Below are 16065 nucleotides of genomic sequence, written 5' to 3'. Positions count from 1 at the left end.
AAATTCTCAGCTTTAGTTGCTTTCTGTAGATGTGATGTTTTTGAAAGTCTTTACAAATATAGTTAAGCTGATTTGACTACACAAAGAAAGTGAAGGGAAAAATGCCATGGTTTTGCTAATATAAACAGATTTATATGACCTTTATGGAAAACTTTGATCTTGAGGACAAAGAATATAAATTAAAACTTGTATACACATTAGGTCTGGAAGCCAAACATTTACCAGTATAAAATCTAGAGCAAATTCATTTAATTCATCTACATTATAAGGGCCTTGCAATGTACGTCAGTTGTCCAGTAATTTTTGAAAATAAAAAAACATATTCTTCTAAAAATGAATCCCACTTGTCTGGGGCTTTGAAAACTAACTATATTGCTAATGCTATATTGTTTTCTGTAGGACTGTCAAGTTCCAATATTTTAATATTCAGCAAAATAATGGGAAATTCTTTGCAATAAGAAAAACATCCTTACTTGCAGTTTAAAATGGCAAAATGTATCTGATTGTCTGCTGCTCAGAAGAGTGTTGCTGAGACATTATCAAAGAAAGAAAATAATTTGTATGCATCTGCCAGTGCCTTAGCCTTGCCTGCTCCAGTGGTGCAGTGGTTTAGCACACCATTGCCTATTACCTCAAGTAGTTAGGCAAAGCCTTGAGATCTTGTATATTCCAGTTAAGATGAAAACTGGTGATGTTAGCATTTCTGTGATGCAATTCTTTCTTTCATAAAGTACTCTATGTCTTCTTTTTGGTATACAGCACTCAGAGACAGTTTCCAAAATGACAGACTGATTCAGCTACCACTTCCCAAAACTTTCTTTCTAAGCCTGCATACTTTGCTTTGCTGTCATCTTCTTCACTGCTGGTTTCTGTGTACTTCTGCTCATGTCTGAACCAGACCTGTGTCTTCAATACACACACCCAGGGCCATACCACCCAAAACAATACTTAACAAAGTTCTTCTTTGTAAACTGTTCCAAGTCTTAATGAACATTGCATTTACCCATTTTCACTGTGGAGGAATTGTCTGTTTTGGGCTTTAGTGCTCTGATTTCAGCTACCTCATTCCATGAAGATGCTAAATGACTTCTTAAAAGTATTTCAGATGAAGATCTGTGGTTATATCCACCAGTTTCAGAGAGGTTTAATCCAGTCTATAATGACCCTACTTCTACTTCTATCTATTATTATCTTCCCTTTTGTTGCTCTGACACCAGGCAGAGATTTGTCTTCTATGATTGAAGCACCAGTACACTTCCTTGCTGCTTCATCAGTCTAGGGTTATCTTCAAATTCTGGTGGACTTCTCAGTTTGATGCAGTGTCAAAGGGCTTCTAGATGCCACACTGTTCATGTTTGAGGGTTAATAATTACTTTATTACATTAAATGTCACCAGCTACCAACTTTTCTGATGGAGAAATAGATCTATCAGATATCAGCCCTTGAGAGCAAGGCACTAAAATTATCTTCCAACCAGAAAAATGGGAAGCACAGCCTTCTGCTTAAAAGATGTACTAATAAAGTGACCAAAACTTCCATTCCCCATTTTCCCTGCAAAAGATAAGAATTAGAACTGAGCAAAAATAAGAATTCCTGTTTTATACAGAATATGGATATGTAGATACTTAATTTTCAATTCTATATTGAATATACATCTGAAAATATGGGATTTTTAGCACAAGGAAACATTCTGAAGTTTTAAAAAATTATTATTTAGACATATCTAACATAAAGATTGTGACATTCTTGAATCAAAAGAATTTGATTTCGGTCTACATTAATCCATGCTCAGTGCTCTTTCAGTGGCCCTCAGAAATTTTGGCTTGGGTCATTGTGCCCCTATTCCACTAAGAAGCTGGGTTCCCTGGCTAGATTACATTTTCCATGATGCATTACAGGAGTGTGACCAAATATATAACTGCCACAAATTACAGCCCCTGGCACATGTTAAGGGTACGTTTAAGAGGTTAATTTTGCCTTAAATAGTAACCCAGCCACACATGCAACTCAATTTAAGGCATGATAATAGAGTAAACAAGCCATAAAGTTTTTCCACATATAATGTGAAATAACTTTGTGGCAATTTTTTATCACACCTTAAATTGATATATTTGTATAACTTTGTGGTTCATTTGTATCACACCTTGAATTAAATGTGTGGCTACCCATGTCCCGGGACCTGTCAAAACCTTGTGTACTGCCAAGGTGGGCAGCAAGCATGGCTTTATAGATCCTAGCACAGGAGAACCTGGGGATTGGACTGCAACAGCCAGATCCCAGGGTCCTTATGTCTGGAGATGATTAAAAACCCTGTGTCCCACATAGCTGGGCATCACACAGGGTTTAAACAGCTTCCATATGCACGGGAAAGCTGCCATTGGGCTGTGGCAGCATGATTCTGGAGTGCCTATGACTCCAGCTGGGATTTTGACAGTCAGATGATTGTCAACTGGGGCTGGGGACCAGTTTGTAGGCACCTGGTTTCTTCTTGCTAGTGCAGAGGGAGCCAAAGTTCATGATCTTGGGCTCCCCCTGCACCAGTAAATAAGGCAAAATTGGGATCTAATCCCTGATCCCAAAATCACCATGTTCTGCCATGTAATGTGGAATGGCAGGAGGCATGATCATTGGGATCACAGAATAGATCCCATTATGTTTTAAAGTGAGTGTCTGTCAGGGGTCTTTGGGTTATATACACTAATTGGGTAGCTGAACCTATAAGAACAAGGGCACAAGGCAGTAAAAACTAGAATTTCCAGGAGACACTGTTGTGGGCCAGATTAAATAGATTAACATTAATCTGACAAAATATGCTTTATATTTTTTAGGGAAATCAAAATGTTTTCGTTCAAGACAACCTAACCAAAACTAGTATTTTGTATTGATATCCGGAAGGAAAATTAGGGGGGGGAACCTCAGCCAAATATAAACCAAACACAACAAATTAAAAACTTTCCTATGGAAAATTCTGATTTTGCAGAAAGCGCGGTTTTCACTGGGGGGAAAAAAAGTAGTTAACTATAAAATCCCCAATCAGTTCTAACAGAATTCATATAGCCTTGTTACAGTATGGTTCAGTCTGGAGACACGAATGTTTCTTTGGTTGGTGTTGCTTTTCTTATTTTGTTATGTTTCCTCATACAGGAGATTCAGAATGGACCATGGTAGATGGGTGTTTTTAATAACAATCTAGAACAATAGGGAGAGTTATTTCTTCTTGACGCTGAGATCCAGGTTCCTATTATATTACAAATTAATATGAGAAAGAGAGAAATACAGTGACTGCAAATATTGTCCTCATTGGATAATTAGATTAGATAAACATTTTGGATTATGTCATGTTTTATTTCTGACTATCACTTGACTTCACAGAAAACTTTAAAATAAAATAAAAATTCTGCACATAGCTTAACAAGTCTCAGTGCAGCAGATTGTTTACTTCAGATTTCTTCATATTCTCATAACTATTTGAGATGCTCCTTTCACACTCACTTTTTCTGAAGCTTTTATACAGAAACACTTTCACCAGACTTATCTCCCACAGCTAAAGTGTGGGTAATTTGGGAACAAGGAGAATATAACATTGAAAATCTAATTGTTTTATGTTTTATTTGTTTAAATTCCCTTTTTCTATTTCAGCATATAAGTCATTATACTTGTTTGCTTTTTGGAAAGCAGGAAAAAAGGGGGGGATAAAAGAGTAAAGATCTAAAACCCCCCAAATCCCCAAACCTCTAAATCAGGAAATGGATAGCAATTATTTTAATTAATGTATGTTCATTTCAGCCTACAGTTTCTGTAATAAATTGGGAAGTAGAACTTTTATTTTAGTTTTAGTTAAATCGAATGTGAAAAATAGTATAGATGAAAACTTTTTTACTACTACTTTTAATTAGAATCAGATAAACTCCTAGGAGAGCAATAAATTAAAAAAAGAAGTTTACGGTGTATGGAAATCAAATCAAAAGCATGAAAAGCTAAAGCATATGTGATATCTTAAATTACATAGCTTGTAATTACAACAGCTTGCTTGTAATTTATGAGGCAGCTGGCCCAGGTGGTGAAGAGGGCAGTAACCAAGAAACCCATTCATAAGATTTCAAATTAAAAATGTTGTTTTTTAAAGTGGGTGAAATATGAATACATTAATTTAAAATTTCTTGAAAGTTCAGACTCATTTTCTTATGTAGATTAAACTTATCATATAGTTTTAATTTCAGTGGCCAGTGCATGGGTAGCACTCCAGTTGTATTCTCCCTGCCCTTGGTGAAATGAAAGAAGTGATGATAGTTAAATCAGAGATCACTGTAACCATACAAATACGATCCACGAGTCTAAGCACACACATAAACAGTCTACTGACAGTCATAATATGATCCTGTGTGATATATACAGGAAAGAATAATAACATGAGCAAATACAAATACTTTTTTGTGGATTGGGTTACCTCATTGAGGTTGGTGAGTATAATTGTTGCCTCTCATTCAAGATTAAGGGAAGAAATAGCTAAATTCCTGTTATGGTCAGATAAAGGAAATAATAAAGGTCTCTACTCCAAAGTCACTGCACCTTGGTGGTGTCAGCTCATGGTGCAGAGGACAGTGGAGGTTCACTGTTGCTGGGTGAAATGCCATCTCTTTATTTTTTATTTGCGGGGTGAGGGGGTTGACATACATTTCAAATAGCTATTTAAACTTGAGTTATCTGTAGCAAAAAAATGAGGTCAATTATTTCCTAGCAGTGGTAAACCACTGGCCACTGTTCTTGCATCACACATCACCACTCCTTTTCTGCTCTCATTGTTGCTGGAGCTGGAGCCACTGCAGGGAAGGTGCAGGGTATTGGAGTTTGGGGAAAAGGGCAATAGGGATGGGAAGGTAAGGTTCCCCCCTCCCTCCATTTCAGGGCCTTCCTGCGCCTCTTAGACAGCACTTGGCGTTTTCCCTGCCCACTATTACACTATGGTGTTTTAATTGTTTAAAACAGGGCACTGAGTATTTCATGGGTACTCATGGTTTTTCTAGAGTAGTCTGGGTATAAACCAATAACCCATTTAAAACAGTCAGTGCCCTATCATCATTTTACTTGTAGTTGTGCAATCATATGTATCTACATGACAGAAAGCCATATTGCGCCATCCATTTTCAAGCAGAATTCCCAGTTGATTCCAATGGGAAATTCTGTTAAAAATGAATGACACAATATGGCATTTAGATTCTGCTATTACAATGAAATAATATTAGATTTCTTGCCTGAGGTGTTATAACGTGGGCATTCTCAAGGCAATAATTTGAACTACAAGTATTAGTTGCAGGAGGGGGAAAAAGAAATTCGTGAAGATTTGAGTAATTTTAGTCCTACTCTGTCTTATGCTTCAGTATCTTTTCCTTCACAGAACTTTCTCAAAGCAGGTTATGTGCACATTTTTGCTCAAACTGCAGGAGCATGATTAAAAAAACCCCCCAAAATTCCCCACTTGGGTAGTGAGGGGATACAGAACCGAGGCTTTTCACCTTCAGTCTGAATCCCCAGGAGCTGCAGAGAGAAGCTGATCCATACTATCTAATGATAGGAACTACAGAGGAGCTGAAATCCAGGGGCATGACCATGACCATGACCTGCCAGTGGTTGTGTCCTTTCTTCTCTACACAGATCATCCATATTCTTTTGAAGCAGCGACTTTCAAACTGCACCATAGAACCGTGGGGTCACACAGTAGGTCATCAAGGGTACCCCCAATCTCTGCACAAATAGTGAACCAGTCTGGGAGGTGGTATGCCTCAGTTGCTGGACCGTGTCACTGGGCTCAGCATCAGCTCACATGATAGGGGCAGGGTTCCTCAGCAGAAATGATATGAAAGGGTTCTGTGATCTTTAGGAAGTGTTAAAACCACTGCTTTCAAGGATAGTTTGTATTTAAGGGGTCATTGCAGGTCAGGATATGAATAATGTTGGATAATGCATCTTATGCATTCAGCCTCTTTGATGGTGCATTTTCATGAGCAGATAGAACTTAGCTCTTTGATTGCACATAAAGAGGGATGTGCGTGAATGATCTGGCAAGCAAGATTAGCTTAAGATGGTATTATTGTTTTCTTAAATGTGACTCTTAAAGGCAAATGAAGAATCTTTTTCTTTTCTTTTTTTTTTTTTTCCCCAAATCAAGGCACACATTACATTGCATTCAGCCACAAACATGTAACTTTTACCAGCGACTGGAATTCAAAAGTTGTGTTTGGGAACTGTTTGGGAGCAGTGCCTCGGTTACCACTATCGTCAGAACTACTGCTTCTTTGTGATTACTACTTACGTGACTAGAAAATGAAGAAATCATTCATTGGCTATTTTTTTTTCATGTACCGAAGAGGGGGTCTTTCAGAATCTACACAAAATGCATATTCATCAGTGGAACGTATCAGTTGCCCAGTGATCTTGAGGTTTCCTTCTTTCCTCCCATCTCCCCTCCCTACCCATGCATCTCATTTCTCATAATTGGTAGGCATTTCAGTGCATTTTTATTTTTATTTATCTTATTTTTTACAGGCAGTTTATTGTAGTATTATGAGACTATTAAATTCCCCAAAACCTTAACATGGCCTCTTCATACAGAATCTGATGTATTCTAAAATGCAGGTTTTTAGACCACTGGATTTTCACATTGTTATGTTATCTTGTTATGCTTACTGTACTCTAAAACAGTTAAATATCTATATCATTATTAGTAGCATTAGTGAAAGATGATGGTTAGCACTGTGATAAACTCTGATCATGATGTGATCATTCAGGAATACAGTTCTATACAGGACAGCAGATCTTTTCCAGAGGATAACAATTATGCTTTTGCCTTCACCAAATTAATGCATTTAATATATTATTGTATATTAGATGGATCCATCTTCGAATTTTGAGAATGTCAGTTGTGGTCATGTTAACTACAGGAATCTTAAGTAAAGCATTTATGGACATCTTTGGCTATTAGGTGTGTAACGAATGATACAGAAATATTTTAAAATGAAGAAAAACTATACACCTGCTTTTGAAGAATACTAGTTATAAGATTATCATTTTAATAACCAATACCTAAAATTACTTAGAGTTAAACACTCTGTTAAATTTTAAATAAAAACATGAGTCTTATTTAGATCATATAAAAGTTTCCTTTGTTCTGTCTTAAGAACTAAGATGGTACTCCTTGCTGGATGTTTTAGGATGGTAGGAAAGCCCCCTAGGAATTGCTTGATATCCTGAAATGTAACAAGCATGTTGGAGAACATCCTGGGAACATGGAGATGTGTCAGAGTTTCAAGTGGTTATGAACTGATTGTAAAAATCCTCTGTTTAGTATCTCATCCCTCACAATGTAACTTCCTGAGTGACTTCTCTGATTTAGGTAGTCTATAATGTGCAAATCTACCTTGCCTTCCATTTGGAAGTGACAAGACAGTCAAAAGATGAGGAGAATGGACTGATATGGTAATTCACTGATATGCAGTAGTTAGGAATTATATCTACCTGTGTGTAGCCTGGTTAGCCTGGATCTGCTGCTTTAGAATTATTGTATGTATAAAGTTGCAAGCTTTCAGGAGAGCTTTGAATTTGTATATACTGGCATTTTATCCCCTTTTGTCATGTTGGGACATGGGCAACCGGGTCTGGGGCCACTCAGGGATCAAACTGCCAGCCAATGTCAGGATGAGTGAGCAGAGTCTGAGAGCAAACTGGGTTAAGAAGCCAGGAGGTCAGTCAAAGAGTGGGATCTGGAAGCAAGCCGAGTCAATGAGTCAGGGTACCAAGCAGAAAGCAAAGTAAAAGGGCAAGCCAGGTCAAGAAACCAGGAGACCAAGCAGAGAACAAAGTCAAGGAGCAAGTTGGAGGGAATGGCAAAGCAGTCTAGCTTCAGGTTGAGCCCTGTTGTCCAGACACTTCCTGTTCTGGGTCAGGGGTTTGTATGTGGGACTTGGAGCATCAGCTCACCCTGGCCAGTCACTCAGGTGACATGGAATACGTGGAGGGTTCGGTTCTGCTGGAGGCTTCAGGCCAGCCTGGATTAGTCTGGGCAGCCAGCTGTAGTGAAGCAGGCTGGGATGGGTCGCTGTGTTGCCTGCCATCACTGCTCTCCCTGACATTGGTGGCCCCTGGGGATGCTGGCCCTGGTTTCTTTGGATGGTCCCTTTTGATTTTTTTTAGTAAATTGGGGCAGGGAAGGATGTCTCCTGCTGTTTCTCAGATGCAGTCTTTGGGCCCTTTCTCTTCCAGTCTATCAAGTAGTGCAACTTCCCCCTGTCTCCACTTTGAATATAAAATCTTGTGGACTCCTCCTGTCCCTCCTGTATGGTGTGGGAAAGAAGTCTATAAGTGTGGCTTCAGTAGTGGCTCATGGAATACCTGGTGGATCTTCAGTGTCCAGAAGAGAGGCTCTAGGTTTATTTAAAGGCTACTGGGTTTGTCTGGTTATTCAGAAAGGGCTGAGGAAGAAGTGGTCCATTTTCCATGGGGTATGATCCATATAGAGGTGTTCAGTTGATGACCACACTTTCTGCTCCACAGAGAAGGCAGGCCCTGCCAAGCAGTACTGGTTCCCCTGGTTCTTATAGACCTCTTTTGTCCTTTTTAGGTGTTGCTTTAATTCTTCTTGAACTATCTGATATGGCTTACCCACTGTATAGCTATGGGACCATCAGTCTTTGGGTAAGGTAGTATGCAACCAAGGGTTGAACCTATCTGGAAAGAATGGGCTTTGCCCAATTGAGACATAATCGGAGCTGTTGTAAGTGAATTCTGTGAGTGTTAGGAGTGAGACCCAATTATCCAATTGCAAATTAAGGTAACAGAAAAGGTATTGTTCTAAGACCTGATTGGTCCTCTTGGCTTGGCCATTTGTCTGTATACGGTAGGCCAGTGTGAACTCCCAGTAGGCATAGGGCTTCACACCAGAACCAGGAGATGAACTGGGCCACATGATCTGATACAGTGCAATCTAGGAGGCCAGAGAGGCATACCACTGTTTTAGGGTTGGACTGACTAGCCAGCTGATAGTAAAATAAGGCTATTTGGCTTCCATTTGGCTTTACTCATGGAAAACCTGCAGCAGTGGGACAGGGAAAAGTATCCCTGGAAGTTGCAACATTCTTTTGCACTCCCAGCAACAGCCGGTAGGCTGACTTATGGGGAAATATCAGACCTCTTTAAAGCTGCTGAAACCATCTCCCTCCAGTATTGAAATACTGTAGGGTTCCTCTCAGCTTTTCTTTTTTCACCCTATGCTGGAGTCACCTTATCAGGCCTGAAGTATCTACTACTCTCCTTCCTGAGCACAAGCTAGTCTAAAATCTCTTTCGCAAAATGTAAAAATCCACATAATTCATCATTTAGCAGCAAAGCAGTTGGGGCAGGAATTTAACATGAAGGGGTTTAGAAAATACAGATGGGCAGCAACTGAAGAATGAAAAGAAGCAAGTCCCTGAAACTAAGGTTGAGGGAAGCCTATCCCAGAAATAGGGAAAGGGAAAAATAACCCCCCAAAGTGTTGTGGTATGAGTACAACAGGACACAAAAGGAGGGTGGGGGGCATGTAAGTGGTGCACACTATTTTACACAGAGGACAGGAAGCATAATGGACAGTACTTAGGGAAAAGACAGCATGCAAACAACACGGAAACAATATAAGGGAAAGCAAAGATGGCAAGATGTGGCAGAGTGAACAGCTCCAGGAATACAAGGGAACAGTACAGCAGTGGATAATACGTGAAAACAAGAAGATCGTAATTCAAAAGCAGTAGGGATACATTACTGAAGATAAGTTGACATAGGCAGGAGAGAACAGTAGGTGGGAGAGAATTATGATGAAATGCTTAGCAAGTATGTCAGATATGGAAAACATAAAATGGGTTATAGAAGTTGTTAAAATTCTGCCCACAAAAAAGAATGATCACAGTAATAGTTACAAGTTATTGGTCAATTTATAAAACACATAAATAGTTTTTATTCCAGTAAGTAATAATTCATAAACTACATCAAGCAGAACAAATACCTCAGAACTTGCTAGTCTTTTGCTACAGATTTTAAAATGCCAGTGTAGTCACAGATTTCAAAACCATTTTAAATAAAAAATGTTATACTGCATTTTATTCATAGAAGGGGTACTGGCTTGTGATGGGAACTGGAAACTGTTAGCCAAAAATGTGGATATGTGAGAGGGAGGGGATAAAAAAAAAATACAAAAGGAAAAACCTGCCTAGTTCAGAATTTTTGTTACATCAGAAAGTATATAACTCACCAACTGACTGGTTGCCATAATGGCATGTAGCAGGTCTCCTGCTTGAATCACCAAACCATGCTGAGGATATTTATTCATGTTTTCCAGTCAAGGGATACAGACACTGGGTTAAAAAGTGAGTCCTCTAAGTGTTATCAAGGTGATACTTAAGTAGCAAAGCCATAGTTCAACACAAATGCAGTAAAGATATTTTTTTCTTATCATCTGAAAATTGTCATCTATTAAATTCCATCAGGATGACAGTCTTCTCTGGTTGCACACTAATCTCATGCATGGAGGAGCTGACAACAACTGAAAGAAAAATAGATTCTTCCTCTGGTAAAGACTTCCCCAGAAAATGTTTTGTAAAAATGGAGTAGCCTGCTGAAACACTGCTGATCAGAAATTAGAGAGAGCAGCCAGTGAATGCACATACCTCATCCTGGCCTGTGCAGCAGGGACTTTTCCAGACTTTCAGCCTACATTATCACAGTTTGAAGTCTTGAGTAAAGGTAGCAAACTTCATTTCTACAGTGAAAAGGAAAACAAGGATAAAAAATAGGTCTGTTAAGTCATGGCCTCTAGAGTTTGTCTAGGTCCAATCATACATCAGTAATTTTCAGGTACTAAGATTATTTTTTTAAAGAGAAGAAGATAAAGAATATTTATTCTGCATATTGCATACCATTTTCTGATAGAAGCAAATGCTATAGGAGCCCATCCCCCAGAATGAAAGAAGTAGCAGGAAAAAATGGTCTCTGTAAGCAGGTTACCTAGACTGCTGGCTTCTGCAAGCAGGTGTTGCTCCCTGGAGAAGCTCCACAGCCAGTCCTTGCAAATAAAACTCAGTGTTTAAGCAACAAACAAGAAAACAAATAAACAAAGAAAAGCAAATCTTTCTGCCTTGTCCCAGGCACTAGTCCCTGTGGCCCCTGACCCAGAAGCCTGTCCTCTTCTTGTAGCAAGCTATTGTGCTCCTAGCTTGTCTCCTCCTCTCCAGGGAGACTTTTTGAAGTTACTACCAGGACATTCACAGCCAGGTTCCCTGAAGCTAGTCTCTCTCAATAGGACTGACTGTTCCCTTTTAAAAGGACAGGTTGCTCTGTTGCAGTCTCCTATTTAAAAGGAAGAGAAACTGAGAACTGCCATCATGTTGCTAGACCAATCAATCACACTTGCATCCAAAGGGAATTCTAGTAAAGAAGTTTTCAGAATAAATGATCCTGATCTTGGCTATAGATACAGCACCTGCTCCCACCACCTATGCGGTGGCATAGGTCCTTCTGGTACACAGTGCAAGTGGGGCAGCTTATGCACAAGGCTAGGTGGCTGGAATGCAGGTGGCTCTCAACTCATGCCAAACTTGACTGATTGTGGTGTAGATCTTACAGGACTTTTGCATGGCAATGGTGGCAGTAAAGGAGCTTTTTTTCCTACTGCCATTGCATCTGCAAAGTGTCATCGGGTGGAATTGTTCTGGGTGGTGAATGGCCTGGTTAATCCAGCTTGTCTCTGCCCAGAAACTGAGTCTACTTTAGTCCACTGTGATGTTTGCCATTTACTTTTCAGACAAAATCACCTGTATACTACATGGTTTGGTGACTACCAGTCTTATTGCAGAGTCAGAGTTTCAGGTTAAAGAAGCCTGGTTGTACCCTGTTTATCATTTTAAATTGCTGTCACCCACTGATGTGGACAAGTGCTTGAGGGATAAAGGTGATTAGTTTTGGATTGGACCCATGCCTATTCTGGCTTATAAAAGCCAGCAGGGGGAGACTGGGGTTACTGCTGGCAAGAATTAGCAATACCTCCTTTTGGAAAGCAGGGTACTGGATATTTTCAAGTCTGTGATTGTCTGGGCCCTACTCAAGACACCACCAATTGATGCTGACTTCCCATCTAGTCTTCAACTTCCCCTTTTTGGGGAGGGTCATTGAATGAGTGGTTTCCTGACAGCTCCAGTTGCATCTGAATGCTATCAATCCTAGAAGGTAGTGATGAGTGAGTGTCTCTCATCCCCACTAAGGACCTTTCACGTGGGGTGCCTCAGGACTCCATCTTGTTTTATCTTCTGTTCAGTTGTGTATATGAGGCTATATGGGTCTGTGGAGAGGAAGGGGATTTTAGCCATCTGGGAGGAAGGGGAGGTTGGAGGGCTAAAAATAGCCTGGTCAGTGTGGAGGGGGTAAGAGAAGCATGGCCTCAGGGCTGGGATGAATGGGTGGACTTTTCCAGACTGAGGGCTGCACTCCAAACTTGTACAGACATTTGAATAGATGAGGCATGGGTTAGCTCAGTCTACTTATTGCACCACCCCAGGTGAACTAAATTAGATTGGGTTGGCCATTTTTTTGCTCAATCTAAAGTCCCCAAACATATGTACAATTTGGCACTTAGATCAAGTTAACCCTAGTTAGGTCTATCTAAGCGTAATGTCTGCATGAACCTTGAAGTACATACTCCTATGCTCTACTGCAATGCCTAAAATCAGCTGAGAGCAATCTCCTGCAAATACTATCAGTACTCCAAGTTTATTTGGTGAAAACAGGTGTGAGGTTGCTTTTTGTGGTTGCTCCTCAGCTCTGGAACTCCCTCCCTCTTGAGACCTGCCCAAGCCCAAGCTTGGACATTTTTCAGAAGCATTGCAAGCATTGCAAGACCTTTCTGTTTGGGCAGGCATTTGTTTTCTTTATTCTAGTTGCCCCCTTAGGTTTTTCTGTTTCTCTTATTGTATTCTTTCCTGAGTCTTTTGCTGGGAAGGGTGCCTTATAAATCATATACACAACAACAACAAGAAAAAGCATGTAAACAAATAGTTACATAAATAAAATTAGTGTATATATCACATACACCAAAAAATTGAGAAAAGCACATAAGAAAACTGTCATGCTATAAGGCAAGTATGAATTTTCAGAGTCAAACACCCAAACATTAGATCACTGCAAACTTAAGTTTGCCTGTGAATCTTTTTTTCTCCTTCATGTGTAATTTTCCTTTATTATCATATCATTCATTACTTGATCTCACACTTTTTCCACACCAGCAGGAATCCTTTCTCAGTCAGAGCATAAAGTGGGCCTAGTGAAGAGATGAATCCAGGTTGTCTATTTAAGGAGGCTGTTATCTTTATAACCTCAGATTTTTTGTCATAAAAGTAGAAATGCATGTAGTAAATGAAGTAGTGGATAGAAGGAGGTAAAAAGATGATCTCATGGTTAAGACAATTGAATGCTGACCTGGAAAAGTGATTCAGCCATAGATGTCCTGTGACTTATCATGTAGTGGTTTCCATATATTCAAACTGACTTTCTAGAGGTAGTCACAAATAGTGTATTTCCATTTTCTGGGTGCCTGACTGGAAACCAGGGGTCTGATTTCCAGAGCTTCAAGCACTCATTTAAGTCAGTGATACCGCCTTCCTGAATACATAAAGTCCTTTGTGACTCTAAGTACCCTGATAATCAGGTGATATGTGTCTCAAATTGGACACTCAGACTTAGTGAACATGAAGCTCTTTTTGTTTGGGTTCCCCATTTGTGAAATAAGAGTACTCCTTGAACTTACAAGGACATTGGAAAAATAAACTCACTGATGGACTACAAAGCATATGATGAGTATCATGAGCATTAAATATATTGTCTTCAGCAAATAAGGCATGAAATTGCTTATTTAAAAACAGAGAAAAATATAGTGCATGCTTGTTTGCAGCAACAGCTTGTGAGAGCAACAGCTGTATATGAGCAGCTCCTTTGTCATTTTTTCTTTGAGAGTTCATTTCAGAATGTAGTGGTTATTTAATTTCACCCATATCATTTTTATACAGGCAACTGGTACATTGATCACATTCTGTGATCAGCCTGTGTAGGATCCTCTGGTCCTTGAGCTTTTGTTGTAAAACATGATGACAGAGGAAGCGTATTGGTGGTTTTTGCATATGCTTTTTAGGCAGGGTCTTATTCTCTGATGTGGTTGTTGAGAGGGCTGGATCACAGGGAGAGGTGGGGAGAAGTGAGCATCTTTAAAAATTTCCAAAACGATGTTTAAAGAAGAATGTGTTATTTTGGCAATGTTAAATTGCTCCAGTAACTCACTGGTAAACTTGAACACCTCCATGTTCTGGAGCTGATTTTAAATTTGACATTATAATCATGTTGGATCATAGTAATTCTTTTTTTTTTTTTTTTGTCTTCGTGAAGATGTCTCCATCTTATATCAAAATTTCCAGTTGCAGTTGTAGAGGTTTGTTAGAAGCTCAGAAATAATTTATCTAAAAATTCTGACACCACTGATAATGTCATAACCAGGCATAAACCATGGCTTCAGACTTGGGTTATCATTCTTCTTACAATCCTCTCTGTTTTAGGGGTTTACTGTGTGCAGAAACACCACAACAAAAACAGATAGATTGCATCTTCTGTTCTCTCAACTCTCTTCCTGCTGGTGCCCAAGCAAAGTGAAACCATTAGTTTATCAATCCAAGAACCAAGGTTACGGCAATCTAAATGCTCCGGTGTGCAAGCATCTTCAGGGCTTAGATTACCCTTAAAAATGGTGCTCCTTATCTAAAGTCAGTTCAGCTCAGAGGCGAACTAACTTTAGATTGTGAAAGGGTTAGCCTAATCTTACAAGGGTTAATCTAACCTAGTGAATATTTGCATTTGTTCACAGAACAACTCCATGTCTGGGAAAGCCCAGCCACTTGCCACAGCCCTAGGGCTGTGCTGGTTTAACTTGCCCTCCCTGGCCATCCTGTTCAGGCTATGTTTCCCCATGGACCTACCAAACCTCCCTTCCCAGGCCCACCAGCACCACCTGGACCCATTAACTCTTCTTAAACCCACCAGCCCTTCAGTAGACACATCTTTTTAGCCCCTCACCTCGAACTTACTTACCTCCAGCTGCTCAGGCTCCTTCTGCCAAGCAGAAGGTGCTTGCATTCATGGGATACCAATTCACATTTAGGTGGCATACACTAAGTTGCCCAAACCTGAATCTGTTTCCACAAACACTGGTTCACAGTCCACATGCTGTCCATGCTCAGTCTATTTATGTATGTTTATGTGTCTATATTGCAAGGGAAATAAAATGACAAAATCTGTGGAAATGCCAAACAAGACACTTATGAGGCCTTTGGTTGTATAGCAGGTAACCATTACACCTTAAGGCTAAGTATAGACAGTCAAAAAGCCCAAGGCTGAATTGATTCAGTCTTCACAGGTTAGTCTAAGCTGCAAAGATTGAACTGATAAGCAAGTGAGCAGACATTTGCTTTTGATTCCAGAAATGCAGCCACATGTCTGCAGTTGCCCAGGCCAGAAACCAGGGAGGGGGGCACTAGATCACACCTCCTTGCTTGGCTGGGGCAGCTGGAGAAGGCAACTTGTGCCAAGGCTAGTTTGCCCACCCTGTTGGGGGCAGGAGGTTGTGGGGAAGGTGCAAAGCATGCTTTGATGCTGGGGGACTGTGAGTTAATTTGAATCTAGAGGGGATCTGGGACAGAAGATCAATAAACTGATTTAACTTAAAACAGTTCAGTCTGATACTACATCCATCCAGGTTTATCTTAAACCAGTATTGGCCATTTTGAAAGTAGTTTATGTCAATTAAAATTCTGTTGTGTTGTAGATTTGAGTCAATTTCCAATCACTTATATCAGTTTATGTGTAATTTCTGTCCCTAGCTTAAGTCTTACAAGGAATGATGTGTATGTATATATATGTGTGTACATATAGATCTGTAATATAATATAGGTATATTACAAATGTCTATAAAAGAAATGAGGAAATGATTTTATAAGCTCTGTTCCTTCA

The sequence above is a fragment of the Gavialis gangeticus genome, unplaced genomic scaffold (genome assembly GCF_001723915.1).
Source record: "Gavialis gangeticus isolate Ggan-Ray unplaced genomic scaffold, GavGan_comp1, whole genome shotgun sequence".
In the NCBI taxonomy this organism is placed as follows: Eukaryota; Metazoa; Chordata; order Crocodylia; family Gavialidae; genus Gavialis; species Gavialis gangeticus.
Note: the sequence above shows the minus strand (reverse complement) of the source record.